Here is a 14586-nt window from a genome sequence, read left to right as displayed (position 1 = left end):
TATGATATGTTTTTATAGACATAGACATGCTTATTCTAATATGTATGTGGAAAGACACATAGCTTGGATAACTAAAACAGTCTTGATTTAAAAAAAAGTATAAAATGGGAGAATTCATTTTACCAATGATAATGATATTAAGGCCTCCTTGTAAAGCTATATCAATCAAAACACTGTGACTTTGGCAGAGAGTTAGACACACAGATCAATGAAACAGAATAGAGGATCTATGAATAGACAATTTAACTGAGGAAGGATAGCTTTTTAACAAATCATGTTGGAATAATCGGACTTCCATACATATCTATCTTAACCTTATACCTTAAACAAAAAGAAACTCATTATTAATCATGGATATAAATAAAAACTCTAAAACTTTTAGAAAAAAATCTTTGGCATCTAGGGCTAGCTATCTTGTTATTGAACCTGAAACCAAAGTACAATGAAACAAAAAAATACAAATTAGATTCCATCAAAATTAAGTACTTTTGCTTTAAAATAAACTGTTATAAGAATGAAAAGATGAGCTACAGACTAAGTTAATTTTTACAAACTACATATTCTACAAAAGACTAATATGAAGAGAACTCTCAAAACTATATAGTAAAAAAAGAAAGAAGGAAGGAAAAAAAAAACACAAATGGCAAGTAAACACATGAAAAGAGTTTCAAGATCATTAGTCATTAGAGAATTGCAAATTGAAACAACAATGAGATGTTATTAGATATCTCTCAAATGGCTAAAATGAAAAGTAATTGACAATACAACATACTGATGAAGAATAAAAGAAATCAATTCATGAATACATAGAAATGTATAATGGTAGAGTCACTCTGGAAAATAGTATGTCAGTTTCTTAAACTAAATATACAATCACCATCTGACTCAGCAATTGCATTCTTGGGCATTACCCTAGAACAGTGGTTGGCAAACTCATTAGTCAACAGAGCCAGATATCAATAGTACAACGATTGAAATTTCTTTTGAGAGCCAAATTTTTTAAACTTAAACTATATAGGTAGGTACATTGTTATTAACTTAATTAGGGTACTCCTAAGGCTTAGGAAGAGCCACACTAAAAGAGCCAAAGAGCCGCATGTGGTTCTCGAACCACAGTTTGCTGACCACGGCCCTAGAGGAATGAAAATTTATGTTCACACAAAATCTGCACTACTTATAATATCCCCAAAATGGAAAAATTCTATATTTCCTCAAGAAGTGACTGGTTAAACAAACTTGGTACATCCATACCATGGAATACTATAAAAGGCTAATATGCAAAGTATCCCTGTGGGAGTTTGACTGAGAGACCAGGAGTTCTATTGCTTGCTATGACTGGTGTGTGCTGACCACCAGGGAGCAGCACGGAATGAAGGGAGGCCCTGGCCAGCATGCAGAAGGCCCCAATGGGCCCTAGGGACCTTACCTGTGCATGAATTTTGTACACTGGGCCTCTAGTTCAGTAATAAGAAGAAACTAAGTACTGGTAATGCTACAACTTCAATATATCCCCAGGAAATTATAATGAGTGAAAAAAACTAATCCCAAAGGTTTACATACTCTATAATTTCATTTATATTATGTTCTAAAATGACACAGTTATGGAAATAAAGAACAGATTAGTGATCGCCAAGGCTTAAGGATGGGGGAGAGAGGAGGGAATGTGTCATTTTAAAAGAGTAACAGGAGAAATCATGGTGATGGAACTGTTCTGTATTTTAACTATGGTGATGAATACACAAACATACATATGTGATACAATTGCATAAGTCTATGCCCTAACTGGTTTGGCTCAGTGGATGGAGCGTCAGCCTGGGGACTGAAGGGTCCCAGGTTCGATTCTGGTCAAGGGCATTTACCTTGATTGTAGGCATATCCCCAGTAGGAGGTGTGCAGGAGGCAGCTGATCGATGTTTCTCTCTCATCAATGTTTCTAACTCTCTATCCCTATCCCTTCCTCTCTGTAAAAAATCAATAAAATATATTTTAAAAAATTTTCATAAGTCTAAATGCAATTGTGTTTGTATTTCTGCACACACACAAACACTAGTGAACACAGGTAATACCAAGGAAATTTTTTAAAATGTTGGATTTTGTCAATGTAAGTATTCTGGTTATGAAATCTACACTAATAAAAGCAAAACATGCAAATTAACCATCACTCCACCACTCTACTACACCCACAAGCCATGCCCACCAGCCAAACAGGAGCAAGTATGCAAATTAACCCAACTAAGAGGGCAGCAGTCACGGAGCTGGAGCAAGCATAAGGCTTGGGTTGCCCCTGGAAAAGGAGGAAGCCAAGCTTCCTGCCCGTCCTGGCCAGCTCTAAGCTCCACTCAAGTCTACAAAGTTTCAATTATAGAAGATAAATAAATCCCAGAAACCTGCTTTCAGCCTGCCCTAGCCTCCACTGAAGGAGGCGCTGAAAAAAAATGGGGGAGGGGAGGAGAAGCTGGGAGATTGGATCACTGGGGGGCGTGGCCAGCTTGAAAACGACCATCAGCCCCTCACCCAGGCTGGCTAGGCACCCCAGTGGGGACCCCCACCCTGATGGGGGTGTGGCCAGCTTGAAAACAGCCCTCAGCCCCTCACCCAGGCTGGCCAGGCACCCCAGTGCAACCCCCACCCTGATCTGGGACACGCTTTAGGGCAAACAAGCTGGCCCCCACCTGTGCACTAGGCTTCTATCCTATATAATAAAAGGGTAATATGCAAATTGACCCTAACAGCAGAGCAACTGGGAATCACTGGTCACTATTAAACACACTGACCACCAGGGGGCAGATACTTAATGCAGGAGCTGCCCCCTGGTGGTCAGTGCACTCCCACAAGGGGAGCTCTGCTCAGCCACAAGCCAGGCTGATGGCTGCCAGCACAGCGGTGGTGGCAGGAGCCTCTCCTGCCTCCTCAGCAGCACTAAGGATGTCCAACTGCAGCTTAGGCCTGCTCCCTACTGGCAAGTGGACATCCCCCAAGGGCTCCCAGGCTGCCAGAGGGTTGTCTGACTGCCAGCTTAGGCCTGATCCCCCAGGGAGCAGTCCTAAGCCAGCAGGTGGACATCCCCCGAGGGGTCTCAGACTGTGAGAGGGCACAGGCCAGGCTGAGGGACACCCCCACAAGTGCACAAATTTTTGTGCACCAGGCCTCTAGTTGTTCTATAATTTTGCAAGATGTTATTTTTGAAAGAAACTGGGTAAGAGTTACAGATAATCTCTGTACTATTTTTTTCAACTTCCTGTGAATTAACAATAATCTCAAAAAGGAGTTTAAAAAAACAAACATGTTTAGTGCCTTAATCATACTGAAGTCATTTTTCCTTTATAACCCAAAGTTGATAACTGGATGCATTGATGGCAATTACTTCAGATGGTCCAAAACACTTCTTCACACTTCTATGGAGTCAAGTATAGAAACAATACAATCATTGTGAATTCCCTCAATCAAAGGGAGCCAGGATTTTACTGTGCTGACAAGTTTGAAATAAACTTGGGATAGAATACTGTGGTTCCTTTGAGAAGACAATCTATGCAAACCCAGACAATAAAGTGTTCAAATTTACATGTGCTACCAGCAACTTTGGATAATGAAAAGCAGCTGATGAAAGGGTAATTAGAATTGATGAAAGTTGCTAGGGACTGTCCAAAAGTCAAGACTGTTTTATTAGTTATAAACAGCCACTGGAACCTCACTTCCAGTTCACAAAGAAATTAAAGTGGCTTCAAAAACAAAGTTACTTTTGTGATTACCAGGGATCATTCCAAAGCTATCAGTCCACTATTCTCAAAATGAGTAGATGTTTTCCACAGGTAGCCAAGAATTACATAATCATGTGGTGCAGTCAACTTTTATGTAAAAGGGTTCAAAGATCATTGCCCAAAAAGATTTTGATGCAAATTGTGAGACTGACAAGGGCACTGAGTTTGGTTTCAGCATACAATGATGGCTCTCCAGGTATTCCAAGCATACTTCCACTAACTTCAGAGCATTTATGGGCAGGTCTAAATGTTTGCTGTGCAATGATGTCTGGCTTCAATTAAGATAATGAAGACATTCATATGCAATCATATATATGATAATCACTTAGATGTCTTTAGATCATATATTGTGGATAAGGATTAGAATTTATGGAGAGCTTGGACTTACTCATAAATATTTCATGACAGAGAACCGAAGTTCATTTGTAATTGTTTCCTATATTTAGATCTGTTCTTTGTTCTGACTTTACAAATGAAATAGTTTATAGGTTCATCTTTAACAACAAAAAAAAATATTATCACTTTTTATTTTCTTATAGTATCCTTAAGTAATTTTTCAACCAATAGGTCAGTAATTCTTTATTAGAAAAAGTGTTATTCACACCTTTAGCATACACATTCAAAGTAATCAATTTTTACTTGAATTTAATTTAATGAGCACTAACTAAGTGGGCCATTTCTTTTAAGATGTTTTTGCTATATTCTGGTTGTGTCACATTAACCACTTTTTTGAAATATTAAATTATGCAAATTAATTTCTTTAAAATACCAGAGATTTTACTTGCCTGTAAAATTTGCATTGTTAGGAATATATAGCATAAAAAGAACCTAAATGCTATTAAGGTTTTTAAGCTGTCAACTGAATTCTGCACACTACACTTATTCAGTTCCCATTTGCTATCAAGAAAAAGTGCAAAGTCAAACATGTTCTTACAAAAAGCACTATGGGCTGCATGTAAATGAGTAGTCTTTTCCTGAGGGTCTATCTTCAATTTTATGGTGCATTTAAGTGCCTGCTTTCACTTAGAATAGACTGAAATATACAAATAGAAATTGAGAGCAGTGAAAATGCCATTTATCCAAGTTTTTTCCCAGGAATAAAAAATTGAAATAGATCATACTGTCTCTTTAAAGCAGCTATTTTATTAATTAAACAACTATTTTCTATCAATAAATACAAACATTAAAGGTAAAACAAATGTTACAGGCAATAACTGGCCAAAAAGATATACAAAATTGGTAATTTTATTGGATATAATTCTTAAGTCATAATTTCTTTTATTTTTCTTTCTTGGTCTGAATATGACACTGATAACCACAGATGTTTGGGACTTACAGCTATGGCTACTCTAATTTGCAATTATTCAAATGGTAGGAGCTCTGTAGATATGAAAGCCTATTAATTCAGACCAAAAAACTGCTGATATTTTCTTCTGTCTTTCATGATTTGTAGACGCAGCTTATCTTTTTAATATTAGTTGTTATGGCCTGCATTATCAACATTTCCCATATCATAGTTACTTCTACAGTGGTTTACAAGTGGAAACTATTTTGATAGGCCTGGTTACATAGTGGTTAAAAAGCACAATTTCTGTTGTCAAAACATACCTAGGTTTAGATCCTGAGTCTCCTCCTAACTAGCTATACCACAGAGTATTAGTCACTAAACCACTCTGAGCTTGTTTCCTTTTTCTAAACAATAGGTATAATCTTACCTAACTCAGCAGTGAAATAATATTTGTAAGTGTCTTAGAATAGCCCTGGAATTTAGAGAACATAGTAAGTGTTCTTGTTATTTCGCCTTGCCTCTGCTGTATGTGGCACTGAATAAATTCTGAAGAGCAACTTTGTCCATGATGAAAATAATTTTAAGTAATATTAAATAGAACAAATCAACTTAGTGTAGGAATCAGATTCTGTATTGCTTGCAGAAATCCACCTACCTCTTTTCTGTGTGAGAATCCCTCCTCATCCCACTGAATTAGGATTAGTTCAATTGACATGCTTAATGAACATGAGCAGAGGTGACTTATCTATTTTCCAGGAAAAGCTTGAAGAGGCATCCAAGTTACCACAAGCTCTTGGGGTCTTTCAGATATGAGAACTGGAATGTCCAGGGGCTCCTTCAGCCTAGACTGTGGACCAGAGCTGAGCAGAGCTAAGCAGCAACCAAAGCACAGCAGTCAGCATATAACTAATGTGAACAAAAAATAAATATTTTTACTGTAAGCCACTGAGTTTTGAGGATTGTTATTTCAGGATAATTGCCTAATACAAAATTTGATACCTAAAAGTAGGGGACATAATAAAACTCTAAACTGTGTGGCTTTGGCTTTGAGGTTAGGTGCCTGTATTGAGAAAACTGTTATTGCAGCCTGGAAAAATGACAGCTCATCCTATGCAATTGTAAGACAAATTGGATGGCAACTGACATATGTAATAAGTCTGTGGCTTTAGACAAGACCTTACCAAATTTACCATTGCTAATCCCTTGGTTGCTATTTGTTGCACTGAACAAAGCATGACAAGAAAGAGGTGCTCTCAGATGCATTATTTTTCAGGAAGGAGTATAAGTGAAAAAAGAGAATCTAGGTTATTTTAAGACTCATTGAAAGATGCAAATATTTATGTCTAAGTAATAAAGGCTGATTTAGATGCAGTTTTGGTGCACAGATCAAATCAAGGGTGAACTCTTCAAAGGTTTCATTAAAACTTCTGATTGGATGAAGGTGCCCCCAGGAAGTCCTTTCAGTTAGACAGAATGGTAGAGCACAAAGAGAAAGGATGTTTTCCTGCAGAAGCAGGGAAGGTTGAACATATACCTACAATCTTTAGAAAGAGAAATGCTCCAGAGAGTATAGATTGGCCCTTGGCATGTAAAACTAACTGCAGTCAAATGATAAAATGAACACTACTAGAAGAGTTTGTGACTGATCAAAATGTAAAATGATCTTTGGTTCCTAAATTTTTCAGGCAAAAAGTAGTCTTAGATGATTTCTCAACCTATATAGAGGACATATTCTACCCAACTTTCTTATGATGTGATCAAGGAAAATAATATTAGAAACTACTATAGGGTACAACCAAGCATCATGGAGGTCAGTGGCCTATGTCCTACTCCCAGCTAAGATAACTAGGCCTATTCAAAAAAGATTGCCGCTGTCAAGGTAAGTATTCCATGCAAGTTCTCCCAGAGGGATTTTTTTCAAATGACCATTCATCAGTGACTGCTAAGAACCTTCCATTCTTACTCTATCAAGGGACTACCTGATGTAGTTATCCTCTCGTGGTTCCAGCACTGAATATGGGTGTTGCAGTGGGAGTGTAAGAAATAGGGCGAGCCCCCAAATTCAGGAGTCCTGGTAAACACAAAACATACTTGGGAGCCAGGCAGCAAGGCAAATATCTTTACTTCTACGTAGAAGGGTCCGAATGTACATGGTCTGGAAGCCCACACATACCGAGCAGATGATCTGCTGGACTTTATATTCCCTGACCGTGTGACCTGTCCCTCACTCTTGATTGGAGCTCAGGCGCACAGTCTTTCACGATTGGCTAATTCAAAGGGAGGTGTTGGCCTTTGTCTTCAAGATGGCAGCCCACAGGGGAGCTGCAAGTCATGTGGCCAACATGGCGGCTGTCTAAACTGTTCTTTGACAGAAAAGATGACTTGTTTATTCTCACAGGAGGAGGAGATAAATGATTTGTCTTTATGGATCATGGGGTTCTATATCATAATACTTGATGTGGAAGATGTCATGAGGTCCCAGAACTAGAGCTTGATATTACGATTAGATGAATCTTTTGGGAATTCCTCTTTGGGGGTACATGTACACGTGTTTTGAGTGCACCAGGGAGATTAAATAAATACTTGTGAATGAGAAGGCAGATTACAATAAACTTTAAATATTGTCACTTCTTCCATGTAGGAAGAAAGTATCTGACCCTAATGACTTGTACGAAGACCTGTGATGCTCACCACATTAACACTTTAAAGTCTAAGCCTGTGTTTTAGAGGAAAATACATGGAGCAGGGAGGCGGTCGTCCTGCAGTCTGGAGTGGAGCCCCAGCCTGCATGCAACATGGGTGTGAACAAAGCTGGCTCTAAAAGAACACCACTGACATTTGGAGCTCTTTGCTACTATAGTAAAGCGAATAAGTCTGTCCTGAATCTCTTACTTTCAAATTTAGATTTTTTTTTCTTTAAATCCAAAGAAAGCAGTGTTTGCCCTCTGTCACCCCCCAAAATTGCAATCTTTCTTCCAAATAAAAATTCATTATGCATCGACTGATTAAGGAAAATGGAGAAAAACTATTGGCCACCTTTAGAAAGCTTAAATGTTGATCTAAGCTTCTAGTCATAAAAATTTAAGAAATTGTAAAGTGTAGTTCCAGAGCACGTAAAGTACTTATTATGGGTCAGATACTATATTAATATGTATGTGCTTTACAAAGATCTTTTTTTAACTTTCAAAATAACAATAGGAGATAAAGGTTATTATCCATATTTTACATATGAAGAAAGAACTACTCAAATAAGTAAGCAATGTCCCTGAAATAACAAAGTGCCAGAGTTTAGCTCAAGTACTCCATGGTGTTGCTGACTCGGCATATGTCTTAATTGGCCCAGCAGCCTGCAGGGACTTTAAATTGACTTCCTCCTTATATAATCACATGCCCTAGATGCCCTAGACACCTGCAGAGTGGCAAGAAAATGTAAGTTCCTGATAGGACTTCCCCAAGAGCACTTGTGATTCCCTGCCTTCCGGCACCTTCCCCTTGTGTGCGTCAGACAAGACCACCGTGAGACCGAACAAAAATCTGTACTTTTGGTTTAAATTGACCAATTTTGAAGACCTCAAACTTAAACACCCACTGGATTCTAATAAGTCATGTATCCCAGGTCTGCATTCTCTGTCTGCACTCTGACTTGACCTCCCATGTGGCCATTCAAGGTTTGCTGGATATTTCCTCTCAGCCCTGTGAGTAATAAACTTCTCCACTTCAATTTCTCTTATGGTCTGTTGTTGAATGGGTTTACCATCCAGCACCCTGTACTCCACTTGACAAATGTTAATTTGAGAAGGCTTACACAAAACCAGAAGTCCATCCTACTATAGCCAATGCTCTTTCCATTAATTTAAAATAATCTACTACTACGTTTTCACGTGTCATCACACTGTAACAAAATGCACAGAAACAATCACAGTAAAGGTCCTATTTTGGTTTCTTTATCAACAATTTACATAACCACAAAAAGATTAAACTGCACCATTTTTGGATGGGCCAATCAAAGCCATGTGAAAAAAAAGTAAAGTAGCCATAAAATCAGCATTAACAAAACTAGTAACATTATTTTTTAATTAAATCTTTATTGCATTAAAGTATTACATTTCCCCCCATTGACCTATAGTGCCAAAAATACCTCTGGAATATGATATTCAAATATCTGTAATGAAATTCCTACAGCACAAATATGAGCTGTGTTAAATTCCCGAATTCCACAAGTATATATAGTGATGAAATAATTACTTAATTGACAAACATCTGAGTTTATTAATCTAGTGACACAGTATGCATAGCACTGTTGGCTATTAATATGCATGCTGGAAAATAGAATAACCAAAATAATAGAAAAACTGTCACTTATATTAATTTTTGCTAAAGATTTATATTTAATTATTAGCAATTCTATTAATTCTCAATCTCAATTAGTATTCCATACTTATTCTTAGAGCAGAGACTACACTGGCAGCTTTTATTTAATCTATAAAATTAGAATACTTTTTAATCTTCTTTTTAAAAATATCTTTATTGTTGAAAGTATTACATATGTCCCCTTTTACCCTCATTGACCCCTTCTAGCCTGCCCCACCCTCACACCAGGCCTTCACAATCCTATTGTCTGTGTTCATGGGCTATGCATATATGCATACAGGTTCTTTAGTTGATCACTTCACCCACACCTACACTCCCACGCTTTCCCTCTGAGATTCCTCAGTCTCTTCCATGCTTTCATGTCTCTGGTTGCACTCTGTTCATCAGTTTATTTTGTTTATTAGATTCCACATACAAGTGAGATCATGTGATACTTGTCTTTCTCTGACTGGCTCATTTCACTTAGCATGATAGTCTCCAGGTCCCTCCATGCTGTCTCACAGGGTAATAGATCTTTCTTTTTTAATGCTGCATAGTATTTCATGGTATAAATGTATCACAGCTTTTTTATCCAATCGTCTACTGATGGGCACTTGGGCCAGATCTTAGCTATTGTGAATTGTGCTGCTATGAACATAGGGGTGTATACATTCTTTCTGATTTGTGTTTTGGGTTTCTTAGGATATAGTCCTAGAAGTGGGATCGCTGGGTCAAATGGCAGTTCCATATTTAAGTTTTTGAGAAAACTCTGTACTGTTTTTTATAATGGCTGCACCAGTCTGCATTCCCACTAGCAGTATACTAAGATTCCCTTTTTCTCTACATCCTCTCCAGCACTTGTCATTTGTTGCTTTGTTGATGGTAGCCCTTCTGACAGGTGTGAGGTGATACATCATTGTCATTTTAATTTGCATCTCTCTGATGATCAGTGAATTTAAACATTTTTTCACATGTCTCTTGGCCATCTGTATGCCCTCTTTGGAGAAGTGTCTATTTAGGGTCTTTGCCCAATTTTAAATAGGATTATTTGTCTTTCTTTTGTTAAGTTGTATGAGTTCCTTATGTATTTTGGATAACACTTTATCAGATGTATCATTGCCAAATATACATGTTCTGCCATGCAGTGGAATCCTTTTTAATTTTGTTGATGGTTTCTTTTGCTGTGAAGAAGCTTTTCATTTTGATGTAGTCCCATTTTTTTATTTTCTCTTTAGTTTCCTTTGTCCTCAGAGATGTATCTGTAAACATAATGCTATGAGAGATATCTGAGATTTTGCTGCCTATGGTTTCTTCTAGGATTTTTATGGCTTCGTGACTTACATTTAAGACTTTTATCTATTTTGAGTTTATTCTTGTGTATGGTGTAAGTTGATGATCTAGTTTCTTTTTATTGGCATGTATCTGTCCAATTTTCCCAGCAGCATTTATTGCAGAGACTGTATTCACCTCATTGTGTGTTACTGCCTCTTTAACTTCTTTTAATGGAAGATAAAGACAGGAAAATGTATTAAATGCTAAATTTGTTTACATGTATTTATAAATAATATGTATTTCTTTCACAAAACTATTGAAATAATTCACCAAAAAATGAAGTTAAGGGTAGAGTAAGTAATTAAAAACTACATACAAATGATATAATTTCTCTAAAATACAAGTTATATATGAATTATATATGACAAATAAATGATAAAAATATTTTGAGTAATATAAAATTCTATATAAAAATCATTTAAAATACCATGGTACTATAATTCTATTAGAGTTAATCTGTTAATATCTATGTCTGAATAAAAATAATTTTTAAACATATTTTTTCATTAATTTCAGAGAGGAAAGAAGTGAGAGAGAAAGACAGAAACATCAATGATGAGAAAGAATCATTGATTGGCTGCCTCCTGCATGCCCCATACTGGGGATTTCCCGGAAAAACCTAAGCATGTGCCCTGACAGGGAATTGAACCTTGACCTTCTGGTTCTTAGATTGATGCTCAACCACTGAGCCATGCCAGCCAGGCAATAAAAAAGAATTTTTAATGTTCCTTGCATTTGGCATCTTAAAAAAAAAAGTCCCAAGATCATTTAGTAATTTAAATGGGAATTATGACAAAATCTATCTTGACCTTCTCATTGAAAAGGTTATAATTGCACAGCATCAAACTCACACTTTCCTTACATATAGTCCATGCATACAGGATCTGATAAACTTACCTTGAAATGTCTAGATATTCTTCAATTCTGTGGCTTCAACTGTTCTCTCCATCCATCAACCATCTTCCAAGCCACCTTCATCTAGTGAGGTGTTTTAACATGAATTCTGAAACTCAAATAGCCAACTGCCTGACCACTATTCATTTGATTTTCTCCTCCACACCTGAGTTCCTCCACTCATACTTCTACCTCATAGAGACCGTTAGTGCTTTGTTCCCTCCATTTTATTCTCCTCTGTGAGCCCTCTATGAACTCTATGATTGCTCAGTTTTATTTTTGCCTCTATTTTGTCCCTATTCAGACTGTATCTCAAAATGATTATATGATCTGTGAGCCAAGTTATATATAAGCACACCTATGGGGCCTTTTGGGTTTTGTTTGTTTGTTTTTATGCCTTCCTGCAATCTCTCTCTCTCTCTCTCTCTCTCTCTCTCTCTCTCTCTCTCTCTCTCTCCTCCTGGCAAAACTGCAACTAAGGTGGCAGCTAAGCACTTTCTGAAAAATCACACAGCTCTAGAGATGGGGAACTCTATACATTCTTTCTCTAATCCAAATTCAGTGGAGGCCGAGGAGTGTTTTCTGATTGCTGATCTTAGAAACATCACACCTATCTTATATTCCTGGATCATTCTGCTTCCTTTTTTGTGTGTGTGGTTTTGTGTGTTTTTGTTTGTTCTTGTTAATCCTCACCAGAGAATATTTTTCCCATTCATTTTGAGAGTGGGAGGGAGGGAGTGAGGAGGAGCAAGGGAAGGAGAAAGAGAGAGAAAGAGAGAGAGAGAGAGGAAACACATTGATTGGTTACCTCCTGCATGTGCCCCAACGTTGGAGGATTGAACCTGCAACCCTTTGGTGCCAGGGATGATGCTCTATTGACTGGAAAACATTGGCCAGGGCTCTGCTTTCTTTATCTGTTGATTAGCCTCATAATCTTCAAGTTTTCTAGTCTATGGTCTTTTGATATTTCATTCTTTAGATTTTCTTTCTGCTCCCTAACTATTCTTACTTTCTCTCTTTGGCAGACTTCTATTATTTTACCCATTCTTTTAACAGTAGTATTTATTTCTTCCTAGTCTACTGCTTTACTCATTATATTATGATATAGGTTCTCTCTGAGTAAACTCATTTTTTAAGTAATTTTGTCACAGATCTCTATTTCCAACTGAGTTTACCCTCTGAGTTTCAGACTCATATATCCAAGAGCATGCTGAATATATAGTTCTACCCAGAAGGTCTGTAATGCCTCAATCTCATCATTTTTTACCTGGTAATTCCTCCAATATACATTCGATATTCTGAACAAGTAATCTGGAAGAAATTTTGGTTCTTTTTTCCCCTCACTTCCCATGCCCAAGAAATCAATAAGTCCTATCAAATTATTCCAATAAATATTCCCCTAATCTTTGCCTTGTTCATTTCTACTGACTCTTTTCTTTCTCAGGCCTTCTTGGCCTCTGGCTTGGCATACTGCAACTACTATCTAATTGTTATTTCTTCTGTCTTCTCTTTGTTCAGAATTACCAAAATTACGTATGTAAAGAACAGTCACTTCTAACACATTTCCTATGGAGCAAAGTCTAACACCATATTTGCTCCCTGTTTAACTTTCTAGATTCTTTTCTCTCTTGCTCTCACCTTTACAGTAACAGATCTTTACCAATAATACTTTTTGTTGTTGTTAATCCTCATCTGAGGATATTTTTTTCATTGATTTTTAGAGAGAATGGAAGGGAGGGGAAGAGAGAGAGAGGGAGAGAAACATCAATGTGAGAGAGACACATGCTCCTAAATCAGCGGTTCTCAACCTGTGGGTCGCGACCCCTTTGGGGATCGAACAACCCTTTCACAAGGGTAGCCATCGAAAAACACATATATAATTACATATTGTTTTTGTGATTAATCACTATGCTTTAATTATGTTCAATTTGTAACAATGAAAATACATCCTGCATATCAGATATTTACATTACGATTCATACCAGTAGCAAAATTACAGTTATAAGTAGCAACGAAAATAAGTTTATGATTGGGGGTCACCACAACATGAGGAACTGTATTAAAGTGTCGCGGCATTAGGAAGGTTGAGAACCACTGTCCTAAATGCTCCCCAACTGGGGCCAGGGATTGAACCTGCAACCCAGGCCTAAGTCCTTGACCTGGAATTGAACCCATGACCCTTAGGTCCAACAACCAATGCTCTAACCACATACCTTCCCCTATTTCCAGTCTTTCTTCTAGCAAATTCTGATTCAGCCTTTCTAACTCACCTCAAAAATTTCTTTCTCCAAGAAGCCTTACCGGACTTCCCTATGGCTTTGTCTCTTGCACATGGATTAAGTGCCTCCTTTGGTCCCCTCAGTGTCCTGACTTCATGTTTACATCTGTCTTCATCACATTGTGCTATTATTATTCATCTTTGTGCTTTCAGTACTTAGCATAATATCTGGAAAAAGTAGATTTTTAAAATAGTTATTGAGCTATTTAATACTTTTGAACATAATGTTCTAACTATACAGCCTATCCAACTATTCTTTCTATGAATATTCTATACATTTTGTAAATTTTTGGGCTGACTGTTGTATTTTATCCCCCATATATGCTCTTTTGTTTTCAATATTGAATATGATATAGACCTGGCTAGTCATGGAGCCCATTCTCTTAGACACACTGGTTAGTTCAAAGACAGGTGTTTGACCAAAGCAGTGCCAATTTAAAATTCCCCCTCTGTTTGAGATATGAAAGTAAAACTGAAACATTCTTTTCCATATGGACTTGCAAAGTGGAGGAATGTGAATCTGTGGCCAATGGTAGCAGCCATCTCCACTAACTACATGGAGAAAATCTGGTTGCAGAAATAAATATGGAACCAAAACTCAGAAGAAAACAGAGTTAAAAATGATGAGAGTCTTGAGGAATCTGGAAGAGCCCTAAAACCAGTATTATCTGAAATCACATTTCCCC

The sequence above is a fragment of the Myotis davidii genome, unplaced genomic scaffold (assembly GCF_000327345.1).
Source record: "Myotis davidii unplaced genomic scaffold, ASM32734v1 scaffold24, whole genome shotgun sequence".
In the NCBI taxonomy this organism is placed as follows: domain Eukaryota; kingdom Metazoa; phylum Chordata; class Mammalia; order Chiroptera; family Vespertilionidae; genus Myotis; species Myotis davidii.
Note: the sequence above shows the minus strand (reverse complement) of the source record.